At 39.8% G+C, this 24,967-nt stretch overlaps 1 protein-coding gene across 5 annotated transcripts in view; it reads right to left on the bottom strand.

The window, feature by feature from the left end:
* Positions 1-24,967, bottom strand: part of PLCL2 (phospholipase C like 2) — a 187,469-nt gene that overhangs the window by 105,976 nt on the left and 56,526 nt on the right. Inside the window, exon 1 of one of the 5 annotated variants that reach the window (XM_050938321.1) lies at positions 18,864-19,034. The exons of the other annotated variants lie outside the window; for them this stretch is intronic. The gene's annotated coding sequence lies outside the window, so the exon portion shown is untranslated. Of the gene's footprint in view, positions 1-18,863; positions 19,035-24,967 lie in introns of those variants that run through there. 5 annotated transcript variants of the gene reach the window in all.

Here is a 24,967-nt window from a genome sequence, read left to right as displayed (position 1 = left end):
TCTAATACAAGTACATTATACTGCATTTAACTTTAAAAATGTCCTGCCGTTCAAAAGTTACTCAAACTCTGTGAAACGGGAATTTCATTTTGATTATACATTACTAGTGCTTAATGGAACCTGTGCATGGAAAGCAGTACTTAGAAGAGAAATTAATATACAGATTTCTTGTTTGAATCAGTTTCAAAATACCCCTCGGGTAATTCTAATATATTCATTGTTCTTTCCTCCCTTTTTGTTTCACAAAGCTTATGAAAAGTTCCTGGTAAGTGTAATTTATTTTCTTACGTATGTTAAAAAGTTCTTTCAAGTTTAACCACCTTTGAAAAATTTAAATATAGAAATTACACACAAAACAGCTCTCATTTATGCTCCTTTTAGCACTACATTGATACTAACTTTAGGAGTCACAATGCTTGAGAGTAGTTTCAAGATTTTTTCCAAAAAGAGAATGGCAATTACTTTCATTTTCAATTCCTTTCTTATTGTTTTGATCTCAAAATGTGTTCCCTCTTTTTAACTGTTATGCACAGTACTTAAAATAAATGGAAACAAAGCTTTGAGCTAATTCTACAATGACAAAGCAAAGTGCACAATTTTAAGAACATGAAGATCAATAGCAAGTATGTTACCCCAACCTGAGCACATTATTTACTTGGGCATTTGAAAAGTGATAGTTGCAGTTTACTTGTAAGTATAAAATGGCTAAAGATTAGTTATTGAGGTGAATAACGTAAACAGATTTTCAGTTCCTGTGGGACCCATCCAGCAAAATATTATTTCCAGAATTTCAAGTAACATAAGCTTCAGAAGTAGCTATACAAGGGGAAGGTTAGTCTCCCATGAAAGACAATGCAAAAATGACTTCTCAGAAGCAAATTGGAGATCAATTGAGGAGATGGTGGAAGGGAACAGGGAGGAGGGAATCATGGAGAGTAACTTTCATGAGAACCTGTGTGGGTGAGGAGGGAGAAAAATGATTTCAGGGTGACCAATAATCCATATATTATGTTTTTGTAACTCACTCCAGAGAAGAGAGAGGTGCCCTACTATCTTCCTCCCTGGGATTAGTATTTTCCTCTTAACAATCAGGGAAACTTTAACCAACACTTCCTCCTCACTTTTTTCACCTATCATTGCTAAAAAAAAAAATAGATTCATATCAGTCAGGGACAGCCCTATACATCTGGACTACTCCCTCCTTACAACGTTTTCCCAGCTGATAAACACATCCTCTCACAGGCAGCAATTCTGAAGGACTACATGAGTATGCTCAAGGAGTTCCCCCAAACCATGTTGATGCTATAAAACAATCTAGGTAAACCAAATACAAACTCAGTCCCAAAGAGTACAGATGCAGAATATCCACTTCACCTTTCAAAACAGGGAATCTTCTGCAGCTACAGAGCTTGAGAAGATTGTTTATCTCCCTTAGGCCAGCAGGAAGATAAGGGGCTTACCAGCTGGATTGGGCCTTATGAGTTTGCACTGAAGATACTGTCAGGCTTCAGAGGGGTCAGGAAAGATTTGGGGACAGATCCTGTCCCATGTCAAAATCCCTTTGTGCTCCTCCCAAAGCTGCTCTAAACAGGCAGTTAATAATTCCTCCATGGTGGGAAAATCCATGAGTAGCATAAACTGGTGAAGCAAGCTCTATGCTGTTTACCTTCTCTTTACCTTGAGGATACTGTAGCTTATGCCTAGGGCCAAGAAGTCCCCCTGTCAGCCCCAGGATCCACTCCAGTAGGATCGGGGACAGAACAGTGTCATAAAACTGCTTCCTCTCTCCACCCCCAACCTCAATTAGGGAAAGCACTGCTCTGGCTCGCCTGAAATTTGAGCCCTTGGATTTCAGGAGCAAGTTATTCTTTATTAGTACGTGAACACAACACAAGATAGTCCTTCTTAGTCTATATTTATTTTATTCAAAAATTCCCAAACTTTTTCTTAGTATGGACTACATCTTGAGAGAGAGATTTGGACACTTCCCCTCCCATTAACAATCACACAGACTTTCTGCCTTTTCATTCCCAAACAAATATCATGCCTATGCTTAGGAAAACATTGATTGTATTGTAGTGGTCTTGTAGTTTAACACATGAAAATTGGGTGGGGAGCCTGCAACATTTGGCTAGATAACTCTTTGTAACTTCTCCTGAAACATACTAAAAACACTTGATAAGATTATGGTGGTTAATAAATTAATAACCGGCCAACTTCAGGAACACCTGATTGCTTTCTGTATTTTTCAGATCATGTCCTATCCAGGTTTCAGCACAGAAATGGCACTCATACTTCAGAACAACAGACAGAAATCAATTATCCACACTAACACTGCTAGCTTACTGATTGCCTTCAATACCCTTGACAATGAAGTATTGCCAACCTGCTAGGTGGAATCACACTGAATTGGTTCCACTCATTCCTTCTGGATAGGTTCCCAAAGGGTGGCAAATCAGCACCTCATCTTCTTCTACCAGGTCCTAACAACAATCCAGCCACTGAAAGAGACTGAGATATGTACTGTGGATTCCAATACCTTCAATATGCAGAAGATACTCAATCTTTACTTCTCCATAAAAAAAAAATGAAGACTCTTTCCTTAAGGACTCAAATGCCTGATAGGGAAACAGGATGAATAGCAAAAGGCTCAAGCTAAACACAGATATAAAACAATCCAGATGCTGCTGATCTTTACAACTTTAAACTATACTACCGGTAATCTTCAGTGCCCAGCCTTTGATTCTTGTTTATATTATGCTTGTCTGCCTTTAAAAGGATTTTTTCCTAACTTTGTCTTCACTTTTTCCTGCTATAAATCAAATATGCTCAGTGAAATGGAAAAAAATTATCTGTGAAGGCAATTATTTCTAATAGACTAAATGAGGGTCCATAATCTGCAATGCTTCATGTTAGCGCTAATTTAATCTGTAATATTTTCCCTTCATATTAGCCTTTGTGGGTGTGTTCCTGTCGAATACTATTTAGACCAAAAATCTCTATTTCCAAATTCCTTAATTCTTGTCACATTTTTTATGAAGCGGACTCAGTTTCTCCCCACAATGCACCAATACTTCATAGGTAATAAGGTATCAATTTATAACACATACAACTCTCCACACAAAATACAACAAATCCAGTTGCATGGATGTGTATTTCAATCACAGAAATTAGAAGCATAAATATCTATTAGAGCATCAAGTCCATACACTTGCAAGTGAAAAAGGCAATGCTGATTAATAAAATTTGTATTTGAAAACTATCTATATGGTATTATATATATTGTGGCATATTCATTAAGCTATATTATTAGTGATTCTTTAATTTTTGAAAATAATGTAATAAAAATCTTTTGTGAATGTCTATGCTATAAACATGAAATTCAAGAAGTCCATGGATATAGTAATCACACTGGCCCAACTTTTCTAACATGACTAATGATTTGGGGTCCCTCAAAATTTTAGGTGCCTAATTCAAGACAGTTGAAGTGACCTGATTTCTGGAACTTGCTGAGCACCCACCCTCTGAAAATCCAATTCCTTTAAAAAGTGGAGCAAGATGGGCACTCAAAAACTAAGTCACCCAAAATCACTAGTCATTTTTCAATATGTTCTTGAATTAATGGCAGTCCTTCAGATATTAAATACTTGTTTGGCTTGCAACCAAGTTTACAGCTGCTCCCTAATACCAAATATTGTACTTCAAGAAACTGAACAACATTGGTGTACCATGCCAGATTTTTGTACCATACTTAGCAGTTTACTTACTTCAGCTGTGAATGTACTACCTATGCAAGCATTTCTACAACTAGGGTATGTCTACATCTACAATTTTGCAGCGCTGGTTGTTACAGCTGTATTAGTACAGCTGTATAGGGCCAGCGCTGCAGAGTGGCCACACTTACAGCAACCAGCGCTGCAAGTGGTGTTAGATGTGGCCACACTGCAGCGCTGTTGGGCGGCTTGCAGGGGGGTTCGGAGAACGTGAGAGCAAACCGCCGGGAAGCAGGTCTCCTTCCCCGCGGTTTGCTCTCGCGTTCCCCGAACCCCCCTGCAAGCAGGTCTCCTTCCCCACGGTTTGCTCTCGCGTTCCCCAAACCCCCCTGCAAGCAGGTCTCCTTCCCCGCGGTTTGCTCCGGTGTTCCCCGAACCCCCCCGCAAGCAGGTCTCCTTCCCCGCGGTTTGCAGGGGGGTTCGGGGAACGCGAGAGCAAACCGCGGGGAAGGAGACCTCCTTGCGGGGGGGTTCGGGGAACGCGAGAGCACACCACGGGGAAAGGGACCTGCTTGCGGGGGGGTTCGGGGAACGCGAGAGCACACCACGGGGAAAGGGACCTGCTTCCCTGCGGTGTGCTCTCGCGTTCCCCGAACCCCCCTGCAAACCGCGGGGAAGGAGACCTGCTTGCGGGGGGGTTCGGGGAACGCGAGAGCACACCGCAGGGAAGGAGACCTGCTTGCGGGGGGGTTTGGGGAACGCGAGAGAAAACCGCGGGGAAGGAGACCTGCTTGCGGGGGGGTTCAGGGAACGCGAGAGCAAACCGTGGGGAAGGAGACCTGCTTGATTACCAGAGAGGCTTCCTCAGGTATGCTGGGATACCTGCTTATTCCACGGAGATCAAGAAAAACGCTGGTGAGTGTCTACACCTGATGACCAGCGCTGGTCCAGCGCTGGATCCTCTACACCCGAGGTTTGACCGGGTGTACGGCCAGCGCTGCAAACAGGGAGTTGCAGCGCTGGTAATGCCCTGCAGATGTGTACACCTCCTAAGTTGCAGCGCTGTAACCCCCTCACCAGCGCTGCAACTTTGTGGTGTAGACAAGGCCCTATTTTATTTACTACATGCCCTAATCAAAGAATGGCTATGCAGAGAAAAATATCCCAAAATGTTTTAGGGATATATACAGTGTATTATTTTGCTGCTTCAATCTTACTTAATATTTTCATTAATGACTCTGTCACAAAGTAAGACAGTGCTAATAATTTACTGATGACACAAAGTTGGGTGCCACTGTTAATATAGAGGAGGATCAGATTATTATATAGGAAGAATTACATGTCCTTGAGAACTGGAGTAATCGAAATGAAATTTAATGATATAAATTGCAAAGGGATTCATGCACTTAGGGACTAATAAGAATTTCTGCAATGATCAGGGGCCTTATCAGTTGGAAATATGTAAGGAGAAGAATGACTTGCATGTATGAGCCACCAATATGATGTGGTTAGGAAAAAGGCAAATGCAATCCTACAGTGTACCAGGTGAGGTATCCCCGCAGAGTTAAGGAAATATTAACACCATTCTGCTAGGCACTGGTAAGATCTCATCTGGAGTACTGTGTACAATTCTGGTCACCCATAGAATCACAGGAATGTAGGACTGGAAGGACTTTCATAGATTATGTAGTCCAATCCCCTGCACAGAGGTAGGACTAAGTGTTCTCTACACTAACAGATGTTTGGCTAATCTGTTATTAAAACCTCCAGTGATGGAGATTCCACAACTTTCCTAGTTAATTTGTTCCAGTGCTTAACTATCCTTACAGTTAGGAATATTTTCCTAATGTCTATCCTAAATCTCCCTTTCTGCAATTTAAGCCCATTACTTTTTGTCCTGTCCTTGTCCTGGTCAAGGAGAACAATTTATCACCCTTCTCTTTATAACAACCTTTTAGGTACTTGAAAGCTGTTATGAACCCCTCCCTCGCCCCCGCCGCAAGTCTTCTCTTCTCTTCTCTTCTCCAGACTAAACCATTTTTTTTTCAATCTTTCCTCACTGGTCATGTTTTTTAAACTTTTAATCATTTTGCTGCTCTCCTCTGGACTTTCTCTAGTTTCTCCACATCATTCTCAAAATGTAGTGCCCAGAACTGGACACAGTACTCTAGTTGAGGCCTTATCACTGCTGAGTAGGGTGGAAGAATTGCTTCTTGTGTCTTGCTTACAACACTCTTGTTAACACATCCAAAATTATGTTCGCTTTTTTTTTGCGACAGTATTACATTGTTGACTCATATTTCATTTGTGATTCACTATAACACCCAGTGCCTTTTCTGCAGTACTGCTTCCCAGGCAGTCATTTCTGAGTTTGTATTTGTGCAATTTATTATTCCTTCCTAAGTGTAGTACTTCAGATTTATCCTTATTGAATTTCTCCTATTTCTTTCAGACCATTTCTCCAGTTTGCCAAGATCATTTTGATTTCTAATTATGTTCTTCAAATCATTTGGAACCTTTTCCAACTTGGAATCATCCACAAACTTTATACTCTCTATGCCATTATAAAAATCATTTATGAAGATATTGAATAGAACTGAACCCAGGACATTTCCCTGAGGGATCCCACTCATTGTGCCCTTCTAGCTTGACTGTGAGCCATTGATAACTACTCTCTGAGTATGGTTTTACAACCATTTGTGCGCTCAACTTACAGTAGGTTCATCTAGGCTATATTGCTGTAATTTTCTTATGAGAAGAAGTCATGTGAGACCATATCAAAAGCCTTACTAAAGTCAAGATACATCACATTTACTACTTCCCCCTTATCTACAAAGCTCTTTATCCTGTCAGTGAAGGATATTAGGTTCATTTGATATGATTTGTTCTTGACAAATGCATGTTGACTGTTATTTATTAACTTATCTTCTAGGTGCTTACAAATTGATTATTTGCTCCATTATCTTTCCATGTACCAAAGTTAAGCTAACTGCTCTATAATTCCTTGGGTTGTCCTTATTATAGTACCTATATTTGCTTATTTCAAAGTCCTCTAGGATCTCTCCCATCCTCCATGAGTTCTCAGAGATAATTGCTAATGGCTCAGAGTCCTTATCAGCCGGTTCCTTAAATATTCTAGGATGTATTTCACCAGAGCCTGTAGACTTGGAGACATCTAACTTGTCTAAGTAATTCTTAACTTTTTCATTCCCTATTTTAACCTAAGACACACACACACACCAGTGATTTTTACTATGTTGTCCAATCATTGTTAATCTTTTTGGTGAAAACTGAAACTAAACATGTTCAAGAAAGATGAATTCAAACTCTAACAGGTATAGAGAAGGGCTACTACAATGATAGGAAGAATAGCGAGCCTACCTTATGAGAGCAGGCTAAAAAAGCTTAGTTTGTTTAGCCAAGCAAAGCAAAGACTGAAAGGGGATTTGGTTGCTCTCTGTAAATACACTGAGGTAAACACCAGGAAGGGAGAAGAGCTATTTAAGATAAAAGAACAATACTGAATCAAGAACAAATGTGTATAAACTGGCCATGAATAAATATAGGTTGGAACTTAGAAGAAAGTTTCTAACCATTAGAAGAGTGAGGTTCTGGAACAGCATTCTACTAGCAGTAGCGGAGGCGTACAACCTCTCTAGTTTTAAGATAAAGGTATCCAGCTCTATGAATGCGATTATATTAGGAGGCTGCCTGTGATAGCAGGAAACTGAACTCTATTAACCCAACATCCAGCCCTATATTCCTGTAAACTGAAGGATGACCTCTTTGAAACAACATTTCCACAAATCCATGTTATATAAATGAATACTGGTACTGCGATCCTGCTTAAGAGTAAAGGTGAAGTTCACCCAAGAAAGAGATTCTAGGTACGTACAGAATGTACTGAGATATTATTCAGTAGTAGATACAATTCAAACCTATAATTGATTAACAAGAGACTTTAAAAAACCCTCCTAAAAACAACCAACCAACAACATTCGTTCTAGAGGGCTGACACTTAAAATTAAAGGTGGACAGTCACCATAAAAAAAAATCACATTACTTCTTATACTCACTAATAATAATCACTATTATTTCTTATACCCACTATTGTTAAAGATAACACCTAAAATTATTGTGATGAAGAGCTTAGATAAGAATTTCCTCCATTATTTTCAATTTGTTTACTTTGTGTGTTTAACAAAATGTTGTGTACAGGCAGTTTCAGTGTACAGTCAGTCAACAGTCATTTCTCTCTGTTTCTGAGAGTCTCACTTTTTTTTTTTTTTAAATAAACATGGGAAAATGTGACTGTAAAATCATAAATTGGCTGGAGGTCAGGAGCAGTACCATGAAACTACTTTTAAATCCATTTGATAAAAAATTAACTGTCAAATTGATCGTGTTTTTAAGTATCACACCCACACTGGGTCTTTGGTTTTTTGTTTGCTTGTTTTTAAGTAAACAGCATCAATGTTAAACAAAACACTTGTGTCTTTTACAGATCTGTGTTGGTGAAGCTTTTCTTTTCAATGTCCAGTGCCACTCCAACCTGTACTTACCACAGTGTATAAAGGCCACAAAGGACCAGAACACCCTGTTGTAAAGAGCATGCACTGAATGTTATGGAGCATTGTGGGCTACAGGAAGTTAAGAGTAGATCTAAGGACAGCTCTAACATATGTGAGGGGCAGGGCCAACCCATGGCACTGGCAGAATCTTAACACAAAGCCCCCTCTTCTTTCCTTCTCTATGGTTGCTCGTTCTGTCGCTGCATCTCTCCATCATTAGCAGTATTGCTATATATATACACTGAGATGAAGATAATTATACTTTCTTTGTTTCTGCTGTTTTACTTTTTCTTATTCTTTTTGATTTTTCAAACAAAAATAAAAATCTTGGGCTTCAATATGATAATGGTACTTATACAAATGAGTAGACCAGCTTTCTTCAGAACTTCAAAAAGTACCATAGCAGTATTGCCAGCACCAACCATTCAAAAATAATAAGTCAGGTCCCCCCAAAATCATGACATTTTTAAAAATTGCAAAGTTTGTATTTTTTTAATTAGCCTTCTGGTTTTTGAGTCTTTGGGGATCATATTTACAAGTTTTCCTATACAATCATGAAAACTAGCAATCTAATTATTTTCTAAATGAAAATTGAGAATCTCACATGACACTAGGCACTAAGAAAAACACAGTAACACTAAACTTGCAAAAAAACAAACCCTGAGCATCAGCAATGCTGAATAGTAATAGGACACGGTTATTTCCCCGCAAAATACATGTAATTTCCATTAACGTAAATAGAAATTAGACATATGCAATACAGCAGAACACATTCCCAGATATTTTTGGATAAAATCTCTCCATTCATTTCATACCCACAAATTGCTCAGTAAATTAGGATAACAGCAAATATTAATTCAAGAATGATCACCTTACTTCACAAGCAATGAGCCCTGTAAACATTCGCGCACATGCTTAACTTTATGCACTGAGAAGTCCCATGTACTTCAGAGGGACTGCTGACAAAGGATATGCATAAATGTTTGCAGGAATAGGGCCAAAGCACCTAGTTCTTAGCTGTAGCAATTATGCCTCTACTTTATGTAGAAGTGCAAGTCATAACATTTTACTGCAAACAAATTTATTTCTTTTATTGGCTAGGAGAAACCCAAGGAACAATGGCAATAACTTTTAGCCTCCTGCAGATCTATAAACCATAATTAACTGCTTGTCCAACGTAATACTGTGCCTTTGGCAGGTGATTTAAAACTCATTTTGGCCAAGCAATTAGTAGGTGTGCATTAACAATAAATTTACAGTTGCATTATACAGACATTGGGACTTGAAAACATTTACAAAATTGAGGTAAATCAAGTAAAATTTTGTTTGAACCTTTAAAATATGAAGTAAGCTTCACATTTTAAACTAATTACTCCTAGAACCATACATATAGTACTATACAAAAATAAAGCACATAAGCTTTTTAAATAAATTAGTTTTGTTTGCTAGAAAGGAAGCACACATGCTATATATTGCAAAGAATCATGATGCTCACAAGTCTTCATTGTTTATTCAGAGCTAAGTATGTATTTACTTTAAAAAGAAATCAGATTACTTACGAAAATGGAAAGATTCCTCACCCCTATGTGAACCCTGAAGTCTGTGGAGTAGTCATAAAAATAAATAATTGGGTGGCAAGAAGCTGTCTGTGGCTGACTTCAGAGATAAGCTTATCAGCAAGGAATGAGCAGTAAATAAAGAGTGAATAATAATTAATATTCCTAGCACAACACTTATAGAACACTTTTCATCCATAGATCTGAAAGTGCTTTAGAAAGGTGGGTAAACGGACACCACACAACATACTTCCTCTCTTCCAGACCATATGAGGTTCATTTGTTCTCATTTACTGTAAATATTACATGTAGTCCAAAGCTAGATCATTGAATCTCTGTCCATTCTCCGTATCTGCAGTCATAGTAGAAATTACTCAGTTTTTTTTCATTATTACATAACTACTTTATACAAGTTTTGTAGTGGTAGGGGTTTAAATTCACTAAATACTTGTATAGCTTTGCTATCTTAATATCTGGATTCCTGTACAGTCACTCATCTATAAATAATACAAAAAGAGAAAAAAAATCACCTGAGAGATTGAATATCAATACTCTTTTTATGTTAATAACGTAGCTTTACAATACTTGTCCCACATGGCAACTACAGGTAAAGAAAGTGCAGCTTCCCAGAAAATTCATTCAGCTGCTGTTAATCAAAAAAGCAGGATGACACAATCAGTCAGCCAATAAATAAAGGATCAGAATAGAATTATAACAGTAGGATAAAGGGGGGAAACGACTAATTTAATGCTTTATTGATCTTCCCTATACCACTTTATATACCATTTTGTCATTTCACATTGTATCACCTCTGCTATAAACTTCATAATCATAATGTTTAGAGTTTCTTCTCATTTGAAAGTCTTTCCATGTCTCTCATAATAGATCTTCTTCATTTCTGTATTACCACTTTTAAGATGGGGTAATCAGAACTGACTAAAGTATTCAAGGTAAAGATGTACCATCAATTTCTATGAAGTTTTTAGTATTGTTCTCAATCCTTTTTTAACACCCTAACATCATGACTCCTTTTACAATCACAGCTGCAGAGAAATTTTCACTGAACTGTGCAGTTATGCCTAGGTCTTTCCCCTGAGTAATTACTGTTAAATTGGAATCTATCAACGTGTATGAGTAATTCAAATCAAAATAATGTATGTCGAAAGTCTTGTTTACACTAAATTTCACCTGCATTATATTCCCAAAATAAAGGTCCTTCTTAAGTTCCTTGCTGCCTTTTCTAGCTTTGATGAACTTAAATAATTGTGTCACATGCTCTTCTTTTCACCTCACTGTTTACTTCTAAAGACCAATCCCAGGACAAAAACTTGGGTAACCCACTATCAACATCCTGCTGCAGGTGAGACACCTCAATATTTATGGAAAAATATTAATAAAATTAAGTTTAAAAATATTAGGTCACTAAGCTTGCCTATTCCTTTCCTGAAGCTTACAATATATTTATCAGATTTCAGAGTAGCAGTCGTGTTAGTCTGTATCCGCAAAAAGAACAGGAGTACTTGTGGCACCTTAGAGACCAACAAATTTATTTGAGCATAAGCTTTTGTGGGCTACAGCCCACTTCATTGGATGCACAGACTGAAACATACAGCAAGAAGATATTTATACATACAGAGAACATGAAAAGGTAGAAGTACCCATACCAACTGTAAGAGGCCAATCAACTGAGATGAGCTATCATCAGCAGGAGAAAAAAAAAAAACTTTTGAAGTGATAATCGAGATGACCCATAGAAGGTGTGAGAATACTTAACATGGGGAAATAGATTCATTTAGTGTAATGACCCAGCCATTCCCAGTCTCTGTTCAAACCTAACTTAATTGTATCTAATTTGCATATTAATTCAAGTTCAGCAGTCTCTCTTTAGAGTCTGTTTTTTTGTTATAAATTTGCCACCTTCAAGTCTGTCACTGAGTAGTTAGAGAGGTTGAAGTGTTCTCCTACTGGTTTTTGAATGTTATGATTCCTGATGTCAGATTTGTGTCCATTTATTCTTTTGACTAGAGACTGTCCAGTCTGGCCAATGTATATGGCAGAGGGGCATTGCTGGCACATGATGGCATATATCACATTGGTAGATGTGCAGGTGAATGAGCCCCTGATGGGGTGGCTGATGTAATTATGTCCCATGATGGTGTCACTTGAATAGATATGTTTCAGAGTAGCAGCCGTGTTAGTCTGTATCCGCAAAAAGAACAGGAGTACTTGTGGCACCTCAGAGACTAACAAATTTATTTCAGCATGAGCTTTCGTGAGCTACAGCTCAGTGGCACTGCTATGGGTACCCGCATGGCCCCACAGTATGCCAACATCTTTATGACTGACTTAGAACAACGCTTCCTTAGCTCTCATCCCCTAACGCCCCTATTCTATTTGCGCTACATTGATGACATCATCATCATCTGGACTCATGGAAAAGAAGCCCTCGAGGAATTCCACTGTGATTTTAACTATTTCCATCCCACCATCAACCTCAGCCTAGAGTAATCCACACAAGCGGTCCATTTCCTAGACACTACAGTGCTAATAAGCGATGGTCACATAAACACCACCCTATACCGGAAACCCACTGACCGCTATACTTACCTACATGCCTCCAGCTTCCATCCAGGACACACCACATGATCCATTGTCCACGGCCAAGCTCTAAGACGCAACCGTATTTGCTCCAATCCTTCAGACAGAGATAAACACCTACAAGATCTCTATCAAACGTTCTTAAAACTACAATACCCACCTGCTGAAGTGAAAAAACGGATTGACAGAGCCGGAAGAGTACCCAGAAGCCACCTACTACAGGACAGGCCCAACAAAGAAAATAACAGAACGCCACTAGCCATCACCTACAGCCCCCAACTAAAACCTCTCCAGCGCATCATCAAAGATCTACAACCTATCCTTAAAGATGATCCCTCGCTCTCACAGATCTTGGGAGACAGGTCCTCGCTTACAGACAGCATCCCAACCTGAAGCAAATACTTACCAGCAACCGCACACCATATAACAAACACTATCCCAGGAACCTATCCTTGCAACAAAGCCTGATGCCAGCTCTGTCCACATATCTATTCAAGTGACACCATTATAGGACCTAATCACATCAGCCATGCCATCAGGGGCTCATTCACCTGCACATCTACCAACGTGATATATGCCATCATGTGCCAGCAATGCCCCTCTGCCACATACATTGGCCAAACCGGACAGTCTCTAAGCAAAAGAATAAATGGACACAAATCTGACATCAGGAATCATAACATTCAAAAACCAGTGGGAGAACACTTCAACCCCCCTAACCACTCAGTGATAGACTTGAAGGCGGCAATTTTGTAACAAAAAAACTTCAGAAACAGACTCCAAAAAGAGACTGCTGAACTCGAATTAATATGCAAATTAGATACAATTAACTCAGGCCTAAACAAAGACTGGGAATGGTTGGGTCATTACACTAATTGAATCTATTTCCCTATGTTAAGTTTTCCTCACACTTTCTATGGGTCATTTTAATTATCACTTCAAAAGTTTTTTTCTCCTGCTTATGATAGCTCATCTCAATGGACTAGACTCTTCCTGCTGGTATGCATACTTGCACCTTTTCATGTTCTCTGTGTGTATAAATATCTCCTGTCTGCGTGTTCCATTCTATGCATCTGAAAAAGTGAGCTGTAGCTCACAAAAGCTCACGCTGAAATAAATTTGTTAGTCTCTAAGGTGCATCAAGTACTCCTGTTCTTTGAATAGATATGTGGACAGAATTGGCATCAGGCTTTGTTGCAAGGATAGGTTCCTGGGTTAGTGTTTATGTTGTACGGTGTGCGGTTGCTGGTGAGTATTTGCTTCAGGTTGGGAGGCTGTCTATAAGCAAGGACTGGCCTGTCTCCCAAGATCTGTGAGAGTGAGGGATCATCTTTAAGGATAGGTTGTAGATCTTTGATGATGCGCTGGAGAGGTTTTAGTTGGGGGCTGTAGGTGATGGCTAGTGGCGTTCTGCTATTTTCTTTGTTGGGCCTGTCCTGTAGTAGGTGGCTTCTGGGTACTCTTCTGGCTCTGTCAATCTGTTTTTTTCACTTCAGCAAGTGGGTATTGTAGTTTTAAGAATTTCCCATTGACTGCATAAAAGCACAAAACATAATAAAAGAATCCTACATAGGTGTGGAAAATCCACTCGAGCTCAGAGTGAAATGACTAAGCAGAAGGATGATTTCTTACCTGTCAAGTACCTATCAGAGTCCTTTAAATATGCCTATATCACTGCACACTGTTCCACAGTTTGTTCATTCCTATGTGTCACTACAGTTAATGATAGTCTATTAAACTGGAGCGTAGCAGCCAGCAGGTCACTAAGAATGTAAGCTCTGGATGTGGGATGTCACTACCTGCTAGAACACAGGGAGAAAACCCATTATCTAAGCTGCCAAAAAAAAATATGTAACACTTTTGGGGTTTAGAGAGCATAGCCTCTTAGAAATCCTTTTCCTATGGGGGGAGGGGAGAGTGAGAAAAAAGGAGGAAAACTCCAGGGGGGGGTCTGGAGCTTGGAGGGAGCGAGAGGTGGCAGCAAGCAGGCCCTCACAAACTGAAGCAGCAGAGAACCTGCCTGAAGCCTGGGAAGGACAGGGCGGCCGATTTGGGACACCCCAGGACAGGAGCCAGGAGGAGCATTGTGCCAGGAAGGAATCGCCTGAGGAAAACAGGCTGGAGCTGGACCCAGTATCACGGCTGCCCAGAGCTGCATGGGGCTATGAGTACTGGGGCTTGTGACTCTGCATTGGGAACAAGGAGGGAGGTTGCTAGATAGGTTAAGTGGGGAGGAAGTGGGCACCGGAGGGGTTTGTTGGGGGAAAGTTCACTGGCATCAAAGACAACTAGGAGCACCCAAGACTCATCACTGGACTGGAACTTCGCTCAGGACTCCTGGACTCTGTGTGCAGACACATTGCTCAGTGTCTGCCCTTCCAGACTGTGCCACCACTGGGCCTGTGGGGCCTTCGTTTGGATGCAACCCTGTTCTGCTGCTCCCCCTATATTTCCCCTTGTTGTTTTTCTCCTCTCATCTCTCTGTAAATAAACATTTCCTTTTCTTATATCCATTGTACTTTTCATGTGGATGTGGGTGTGGGTGTTCACTCTGGGGGGGCTGGAACAGGTGCCTCGGAGTGGAAGGGATTTTTCCTGCTGCATTCCTGCGCGTGCCTTCTCTTGGCCAGAGCTGCCTGCAGAGCAGTCTCCATCTTGGCCACGAGAGCACTAAAGTTACAAACATTAGGAAACCTAATTAACAAGAAAGCATAATCATTTTTCTCAGTTTTTAAGAGATTAACTTGCACTGTTTTCCTACTAGAGTCATCCTTTTATTTCAATCAATTTTGTTTATTGGAATTAATGTTAAAATAAGCAGAATTTTTTTTAAAAGTTTTTATTTCAGACTGTGACTGTTTTCTTGTTGATGTTTTCTAGCAGTTAAGATGCTACATTTTTATACTGCCTTTATTATTCCTGTGTCTTTCCATTATTTGCCCATCTAATTGTCTATACAATTCAAGATTAAGTTTTGAAGTGCATTCTTCGTGTTGAACGATCTTTGTATTATTACTTTTAGCTACAGGAAGTGATCCATATTTATGTTCACCATATCTTAAAGCTACATTCATTATTTGTTAGTGATCTCTTCTTTTGCATTTTCTAGATATCAGACCTTCACCCTCTTTATAGTAAAAGTCTTGACCACAGAGTACTTTAGAAGATTTTGATTGCTGTTTTAAAAATAAGCTGAAGACTTATTTAATCATGTACTAAATTCTCCTTAGTTATTACTACTTTAATTATACATTAAGCTAATGTTTACCTTTTGAAAAGCACAGTGATAAATTAATAAATAATGACACTATCTGCATTGCAATCAAAGAATTCAGAAACAAATCACTTAGTTTTAATACAAATGTTCATGTTTTGCCTCAGTATAGTTTCAAACATCTGCACTACAGCCTCCAGTATATAACCCTTCTATCTGAGCCAATATAACCCAATGCATATAATTTTGTTCTATATTTTAACTCAAAGCTTGTTGGAATTGTTATAGATAGCATACATACAAGTGGCATGCATGAAAATATGTACGATTGGGGCCTTAAATGATATAACGATTTTATTTAACAGAATTATGTTTTAAAAAAACAAATATAAATAGGTAACGCCTCAAAAAAAAGATATATCAGAATTGGAAAAGGTTCAGAAAAGGGAAACAAAAATGATTAGGGGTATAGACCAGCTTCCGTATGAGGAGAGATTAATAAGGCTGGGACTTTTCAGCTTGGAGAAGAGGAGACTAAGGGGGGATATGATAGAGGTCTATAAAATCATGAGTGGTATAGAGAAAGTAAATAAGGAAGTGTTAAGTATCAGAGGGGTAGCCATGTTAGTCTGGATCTGTAAAAGCAGCAAAGAGTTCTGTGGCACCTTATAGACTAACAGTTAGTTAGTCTGTAAGGTGCCACAGGATTCTTTGCTGCTTTTTAAGGAAGTGTTATTTACTCCCTCTCATAATACAAGAACAAGGGGCCACCAAATGAAATTTAATAGGTAGCAGGTTTAAAACAAACACAAGAAAGCATTTTTTTCACGCAATGCACTGTCAGCCTCTGGAACTGCTTGCCAGAGGGTGTTATGAAGGCAATACTATAATGGGGTTCAAAAGGGAGCTAGATAAATTCATGGAAGATAGGTTCATCGATGGCTATTAGCCAGAATAGACAGAAAAGGTGTCCCTAGCCTCTGTTTGCCAGAAGCTGGGATTGGGTGACAGGGCATGGATCACTTGATGATAATCTGTCTGTTCATTCCCTTTGGGGCATCTGCCATTGGCCACTGTCAGAGGACAGGATACTGGGTCAGACCAAAGGTCCATCAAGCCCAGTATACCAGTTCTTATGCTTTCAATAATTTATGCGCCAAATACTTGACTCATTGCCTAATGCCCTATGTTCGACAAAAGCCTCTGACACTGGCAGAGCTGAACTTCCTTTTTGCCTCAAGAATCCAATGTGACAAGGCTGAAGTCCAAGCCTTCCCAACTCAGAAATCCCATCTGTACAACTCCCTCCCTAAGGATTCTGGTACAATCTAACTGGGTTGCTCTTAGAGACTCTGATAAATATTCAAATCAGTACATTCTTCACCATTTTAGCCTCTCCTCTTCATGAGAGCTTCCTAAAGATAACTCTTCCTTTTACCCACTTATTGTTAATTGTAAAAACATCAGGTATCTCTGGGGCCTTTGGACTGAAATTATTTTGTTTGCATACTACAATCCAGATGTTTTGATAATGGGAATTAAAAAATTGAAATAAAAATAAACTGTGCTTAAGATCTGTTTACATATGCGTAATTAAACACCAGTGTTCAAGGGCAGTAGGGAGCTTATTGTGTGGATAATTATTAGATTATATGACAGTTTTAGTATTCTTTTGCAGGTTTCGACCTTGCAGCTTTCAAATTTCCCATCTATCAAGACACAAGGTGGGTGAAGTAATAATTTTTAATTGGATCAGCTTCTGTTGGTGGAAAGTACAAGCTTTCAAGCTACAGGAGATCTTCAGCTGTGGGGAAGATAACCGGAGTGTCTAAGCTAAATACAAGTTGGGATAGATTGTTAAACGTATGAGGCTCACACATGCTGAAGGAGACCATGTAAAATGAAGTGGGCAATTAAGGGTTAGCAGGAAATAGAGTGTGTTGCAAATTGTTGTCAGGAGCCATAAAACCAGTGTCTCTGTTGAGTCCCTGGTTTTTAATGTCTAGCAGAGTTATGAATTTAAGTTCCCAGATTCACACCTTTTAAAGGTTTTGTGCAGGTTTCCTTTGAGGACAAATATAGAATCATCACTCTGTGAAAAGTGTTTGCCCACTGATGATGTGGTGTTTTTGTCATTTATCATTTTTCTCTGCGAGCTCATTTGTGAGTGTAGTGACTCTCTGGCTTTCAAGCACATAGCAGTTGTTGGGGCTTTTGATGCACTAGATGAGGTACCCCACATGCTTGTAACAGGACCCATGAATTTTGAACAGTGCATTCTGGGGCATATTGATCATCATGACAGTGGGAATACGTCTGCAGGTTTTGCATCTGTTGTTCTGGCAGGATCTAGGGCCATTTTGAATTGGTGTGTCCTGGTCTGTGGGGAATTTCCTTCTGATGATGAGCTTGGAGAGGTTGGGTAGGGTTGTTTGAAGGTCAGAAGATGGGATAAAAAAACAGCATATAACTCATGGGAAAACATTTTTCACAAAGCGATCTCTCCATATTAGACCTCTAAGTCCTCATCCTCAAAGGAAACTTCCACAACATTTTCAAAGGGCAAGCTTGGGAACTTGAATTCAAAACTCTGCTAGACACTAAAAACCATGGACTCAGAGATACTGGTTTTATGACTACTTACAACAATTTGCAATACTCCCCACTGGCTGCTCACCTCACTTTAAGTGGTCTCATAGGAGCATGTGTGAAGCTCTTATAACTAGGGCCCTACCACATTTACAGTCCATTTTGGAAAATTTCACAGTTATAGGATTTTTAAAATAGTCAATTTCATTGTTTCAGATGTTTACATCTGAAATTTCACAGTGTTGTAACCATGGGGGGGTCCCAACCCAAAAGGAGGTCATGTGAGGTCGTAGGATTGCCATCCTTATTTCTGCACTGCTGCTGGCAGAGGTGCTGCCTTTAGAGCTGGGCAGCCAGAGAGCAGCAACTACTGGCTAAGTGCCCAGCTCTAAAGCCAGCGCCACCACCACCAGCAATGCAAAAGTGAGAGTCACAGGATATGTGGGGGAGGCAGGGCCAGCCTTACAAGGTGGGCAACCACCCAGGGCCCCATGATCAGGGGGCACTGTAACTCCCTCTTCCCCCACCACCCCAAAGCCTCTTTAACCCCTAAGCACTGAAACCGGGGAGGGGCAGGGCAGGGGCTGCCCCAGCTGGCGGTGCCCCAGCTGGTGGCTCTTACCGTACAGCTGGCTCCAGCTGCTACTGCCAGCAGGACTGGGGAGGGATGGAACTTCCTCTTCCCCTGCAGAGGCCACTCCTAGGGCCAGGTCAATTCCACCTCCAGGAATTTTCCCCAGCTGCAGAAAGCTCTATGGTTGTGCTGCCTTCAGAGCCTAGTGTTCCACCCTGACTTCTGTGCTGCTTCTAGAGGTGGGCTCCCAGCCAGCAGCTGCGGAGCTTTTAGCAGCTGGAGGAGTTTCCTGGAGGCGAATCTCACCCAGCCCTCCAAGCAGCCCCTGCCACGGAAAAGGAAGTCCTTTCCCTCACTGGTCATGTCCTTCTCTTTAATCTCCTAGCTTCAAGGCGTACTGCAGTAGCCTATCTCCCAGATGCAGCTCCTTCTGAGCAGAGCCACTTGCTAGCTTTTATAATCCCCTACAATAGCTGGATTTCACACTCCATGACACGTTTTTCATGGCCGTGAATATGGTAGAGCCCTGTTTATAACTTACTATCTATCCCAACTTGTGTTTATCTTAGACACTCTGCTTATCTTTCCCAGGCCTGAAGAAAAGCTGTGTGACGCTTGAAGCTTGCACCTTCCACCAACAGAAGTTGGTGCAATAAAAGATACTACTTTGACTCCTTAACTCTCATATATCTTGAGACCAACACAGCTACAACAATACTGCAACTATCTGACAAAAAGGAAATCATAGCCTGTTGTGGGACCCTGAGAATCCAATATTTACTTCTGGCCCACTGTTATGAACACCCTGCCTTTGCTAGCAACAGAGCATGAGGGAAGGGCAGAAACAATCACTTGGAATTTGGCTTACATGCAGTGGTTCAACACCACCACTCTATCAGGAAATGTTTGGAGAGGGGTAATATTGTACAGGTATGGCATGAACTTCACTGCTGTCTTAGAATTATTGTTCAGTGAAGTATTGAAGACCTATGCCTTGAACTTCATTCTTATTTGAAAAGGTTTTAAAAGAAAGAAAGTTTTTCCACCCCTTTCCTTGCCAAATAATTTGGTATACCCATAAAGTATTTGAAAGGGTGCAAGTTGCTGGTCTGTTTTTCCAGCCCAGGAATAACTCACTGCCATGCCCAAGTCTCTTTCAGGTCACAGTTTTATTCTTCAGCATAAAACTTAAGCAAAACATCACCAAAACCAAAAACAAATCAACACTGATCTACAACTCCCAGAAGCTTTCCCCTCTTGTCTCTCTCACTGCTGAAAGGAGAGCATGTCCTTCTCTTTAATCTCCTGGTTTCAGGCCCTACTGCAGTAGCCTATCTCCCAGATGGAGCTCTTTCTAAGCAGAGCCTCTTTCTAGCTTTTATAATCTCTTTCTCCCTTCCTAGCTGGGTCTGATAATCAGAGTTGCCTGCCTCAATCCTCTGGCCCTGTTACATATGTATACAGACACAGACACACACACACACGCCCAGTGCACTGTACACCTGACCCAGATCTTCAAAAGGTATTTAGGCACTTAACTCTCATTGAGCTCAATGAGAGGTAGGCACCTAAATACCTTTGAGAATCCAGACCTTACTGCATAGGCCAGAGAATATTCTGCAAGACATCTGACAACACAATTAACATAGTGGTCTCTTAATATATACTGTGTGTTAGCCCTCCAGGGATTAATTTATGAAATGAGACAATACAGCAGTTACAGACCCCAGAAATTTTCTTAGTGATGAAGGACTCAAAAGGGCACAAGAACAAAGTATCCCACTGCATAGGAAAAAGATAGGAAGTATGGCAAGAGACAACCCAGGCTTAACCAAGAGATCTTCAATGATCTGAAACTCAAAAAAAAGAGTACTACAAAAAGTGGAAACTTGGTCAAATTACAAAGGATTAATATAAACAAATAACACAAGTATTTAGGGACAAAATTAGAAAGCTCAAGGCATAAAACGAGATTAAACTAACTAGAGATGTAAAGGGTAACAAGAAAACATTCTACAAATACATTAGAAGCAAGAGGAAGAACAAGGACAGGATAGGCCTGTTACTCAATGATGGGGAAGAGGGGAGGACAATAACAGAAAAGTGTTAAATGACTTTTTGTTTGAGTTTTCATTTAAAAGGTTAGTAGTGATCGGACATTTAATATAGTGAATGCCAATGAAAATGAGGTAGGATCAGAGGCTAAAATAGGGAAAAAACAAGTTAAAAATTACTTTACAAGTTAGATGTCTTCAAGCCACCAGGGCCTGATTAAATAAATCCTAGAATACTCAAGGAGCTGACTGAGGAGGTATCTGAGCCGTTGGCAATTATCTTCAAAAAGTCATGGAAGATAGGAGAGATTCCAGAGTACTAGAAAAGGGCAAATATAGGGGCAATCTATAAAAAGAAAAATAAGGATAACCCAGGGAATTACAGACCAGTCATTTAAACTTCACTACCCAGAAAGATAATGGAGCAAATAATTAAACAATCAGTTTACAAACACCTAGAAGATAACAATGTGATAAGTTAACAGCACGCATTTGTCAAGAACTTCATAGCTTTCTTTGACAGGGTAACAAACCTTGTGGATAAGAGGGGAAGCGATAGATGTGATATAGCTTGACTTTAGTAAGTCTTTGATACTGTCTCACATAACCTTCTTGTAAACAAAATAGGGAAACATAACTTAGATGGAATTACCATAAAGTGCGTGCATAACGGGTTGGAAAACTGCTCCCAGAGAGTAGTTTAGTTTATCAGTGGTTCACAGTCAAGCTGGAAGGGCATATTGAGTGGGGTCCTGCAGAGATCAGTTCTGGGTCCGATTCTGTTCAATATCTTCAGCAATGATTTAGATTAGAGGTAGGCAACCTATGGCACAGGTGCTGAAGGCGGCACGGGAGCTGATTTTCAGTGGCTCTCACGCTGCCCAGATCCTGGCTACCGGTCCGGAGGGCTCTGCACTTTAATTTAAACTTTAAATGAAGCTTCTTAAACATTTTGAAACCTTATTAACTTTACATACAACAATATTTTAGTTATATATTATAGACTTTTAGAAAGAGACCTTCTAAAAACATTAAAATGTATTACTGGAACGCAAAACCTTAAATCAGAGTAAATAAATGAAGACTCAGCACAGCACTTCTGAAAGGTTGCCGACCCCTGATTTAGATAAAAGGCACAGAGAGTACACTTATAAAGTCTGCGGATGATACCAAGCTGGGAGAGGTTGCAAGTGCTTTGGAGGATAGGATTAAAATTCAAAATGATCTGGACAAACTGGAGAAATAATCTGAAGTAAGTAGGATGAAATTTAATAAGGACAGATACAAAGTACTCCACTTAGGAAGGAACAATCAGTTGCATACGTAAAAAATGGGAAATGACTGGCTAGGAAGGAGTACTGCGGAAAGTGATCTGGGGGTCATAGGAGGTCACAAGCTAAATATAAGTCAACAGTGTGACACTGTTGCCAAAAAAGTGAACAACATTCTGGAACATATTAGGAGAAGTGTTGCAGGCAAGATGCGAGAAGTAATTTTTCTGCTCTACTCCACACTGTTTAGGCCTCACCTGGAATATTGTGTCCAGTTCTGGGCGACACATTTCAGAAGAGATGTGGACAAATTGGAGAAAGTCCAGAGAAGAGCAACAAAAATGATTAAAGGTCTAGAAAACATGACCTATGAGGGAAGATTGAAAAAATTGAGTTTGTTTAGTCTGGAGAAGAGAAGACTAGAGGGGACTTGGTAACAGTTTTCAAGTACATAAAAGGTTGCTGTAAGGAGGAGGGAAATAAATTATCCTCATTAACGTCTGAGGACAGAACAAGAAGCAATGGGCTTCTAATTTTATGTCATGAATCAATATTTAGAGTCCTGAAACTAACAGACCAATAACCTGGTCATTTTAACATATTGGTATAATTGTTTATCCTCATTTCTATTGTAACAGCACCACTTGACTGGTCCACATCACTCTTCATCTTTAAGTAGACATAATAAACTTTCAAATAATGTGTGATGGGCACATGTGTAAAGAGGATACATTTAGTCAACAAAATTTGTGGTGTCTTCTGCTCACCTACAAGGGTATGTAGCAAAACACTATATTACTTGTCTAAATTATATCAGAAATGAAAAGACAAGATTACCAGTCTATGTTTGTGACGAAATTTCCTATACCATTTTATTAGTGGCTACAGTGCATATTCAGTAGGCAGTTTCAAGCACTTGCCATAACACAGTATGGGCACAGATTACTTGCAAAAAGCACTTTCCCCTTTTAAATTTATGCACAAATTATGTGCATTTGGTCTTATTTCAAACTCTTCTCTTCACCAAAAAGCTTTAAATTTAAAATACAACATACTAATTGAGAGAAATGACACTAATTCTAGATCGTGGCCACATGCGGCCACTAGGGACTTCTCATGCAGCCACAGCCTCCTGGGCAGTGATAAGGGGGCAAAGCATAAACATACAAATACCACATTTCACAGAAACAGACTTACTAGCTAGCAAGTAAAAAAAAAAAACAACCACCATTTGTTTTACTAGGGCTGTCAAGAGATTAAAAAAATTAATCGCACTGTTAAAGAATAATAGAATGCCATTTATTTAAATATTTTGGATGTTTTCTATATTTCAATTACAAAACAGAATACAAAGTGTACAGTGCTCACTTTATATTTATTTTTTATTAAAAGTATTTGCACTGTAAAAAAAATAGTATTTTTCAATTCACCTAATACAAGTAATGAAGTGCAATCTCTTTATCATGAAAGTTGAATTTACAAATGTAGAATTATGTACAAAAAATATTGCATTCAAAAATAAAATGTAAAACTTCAGAGCCTTCAAGTCCACTCAGTCCTACTTCTTGTTCAGCCAATCGTTCAGACAAACAAATTTGTTTACATTTGCAGAAGATAATGCGGTCCTCTTCTTGTTTACAATGTCACCTGAAAGCGAGAACAGGTATTCTCATGGCACTTTTGTAGCTGGCATAGCAAAATATTTATGTTTCAGATGCACTAAAGATTCATATGTCCCTTCATGCTTCAACCACCATTCCAGGGGACATGTATCCATGCTCAATAACAATCCAAAGCAGTGTGGACCAATCCATGTTCATTTTCATCCTGAATCAGATGCCAACAGCAGAAGGTTGATTTTCTTTTTTGGTGGTTCAGGTTCTGTAGTTTCCGCATCAGAGTGTTGCTCTTTTAAGACTTCTGAAAGCATGCTCCACACCCCATCTCTCTGAGAGTTTGGACTGCACTTCAGATTCTTAAACCTTGGATCAAGTGCCATAGCTATCTTTAGAAATCTCACATTAGTATCTTCTTTGCATTTTGTGAAATCTGCAGCGAAAGTGTTCTCAAAATGAGCAACATGTGCTGGGTCATCATCCGAGACTGCTATAACAAGAAATGTATGCAGAATGTGGGTAAAACAGAGCAGGAGACATACAATTCTCCCCCAAGGAGTTCAGTCACAAATTTAATTAACACTTTTTTTTTTTTTAAGGAGCGTCATCCGCATGGAAGCATGTCCTTTGGAATGGTGGCCAAAGCATGAAGAGGCATAAGAATGTTTACCATATCTGGCACGTAAATACATTGCAAAGCTAGCTACAAAAGTGCCATGCAAATGCCTATTCTCACTTGCTGGTGGCACTGTTAATAAGAAGAGGGCAGAATTATCTCCTGTAAATATAAACAAACTTGTTTGTCTGAGAAATTGGCTGAAGAAGAAGTAGGACTGAGTGGATTTCTAGGCTCTGAAGTTTTACATTGTTTTGTTTTTGAGTGCAGATATCTTAAAAAAAAAATCTACATTTATAAGCAGGGCCGGTGCAAGCACTAGGCAAACTAGGCAGCTGCCTAGGGTGCCGAGATTTCGTGGGGCGCCAAAAAGCGGTGCCTATATATAGGACCAGATAGCCATCAAGACGCAGGCTGCAGATCCCGGACTGTAGGGAGGATGTAGATAAGAACCACACTCCCAATGAATTGCTCTCCTGCCATTTAGGCAACCAGTGATTAGGAAAGTCCTTTGATTAGATCGCAGACTATAGGGAGGTGATAAGAACCACACTCTCAATGAAGTACTCTCCGACTCCTGCCATTTACAAAGCCA

The sequence above is a fragment of the Gopherus flavomarginatus genome, chromosome 2 (assembly GCF_025201925.1).
Source record: "Gopherus flavomarginatus isolate rGopFla2 chromosome 2, rGopFla2.mat.asm, whole genome shotgun sequence".
Classification (NCBI taxonomy): domain Eukaryota; kingdom Metazoa; phylum Chordata; order Testudines; family Testudinidae; genus Gopherus; species Gopherus flavomarginatus.
This window is presented reverse-complemented; position numbering and strand designations above follow the sequence as displayed.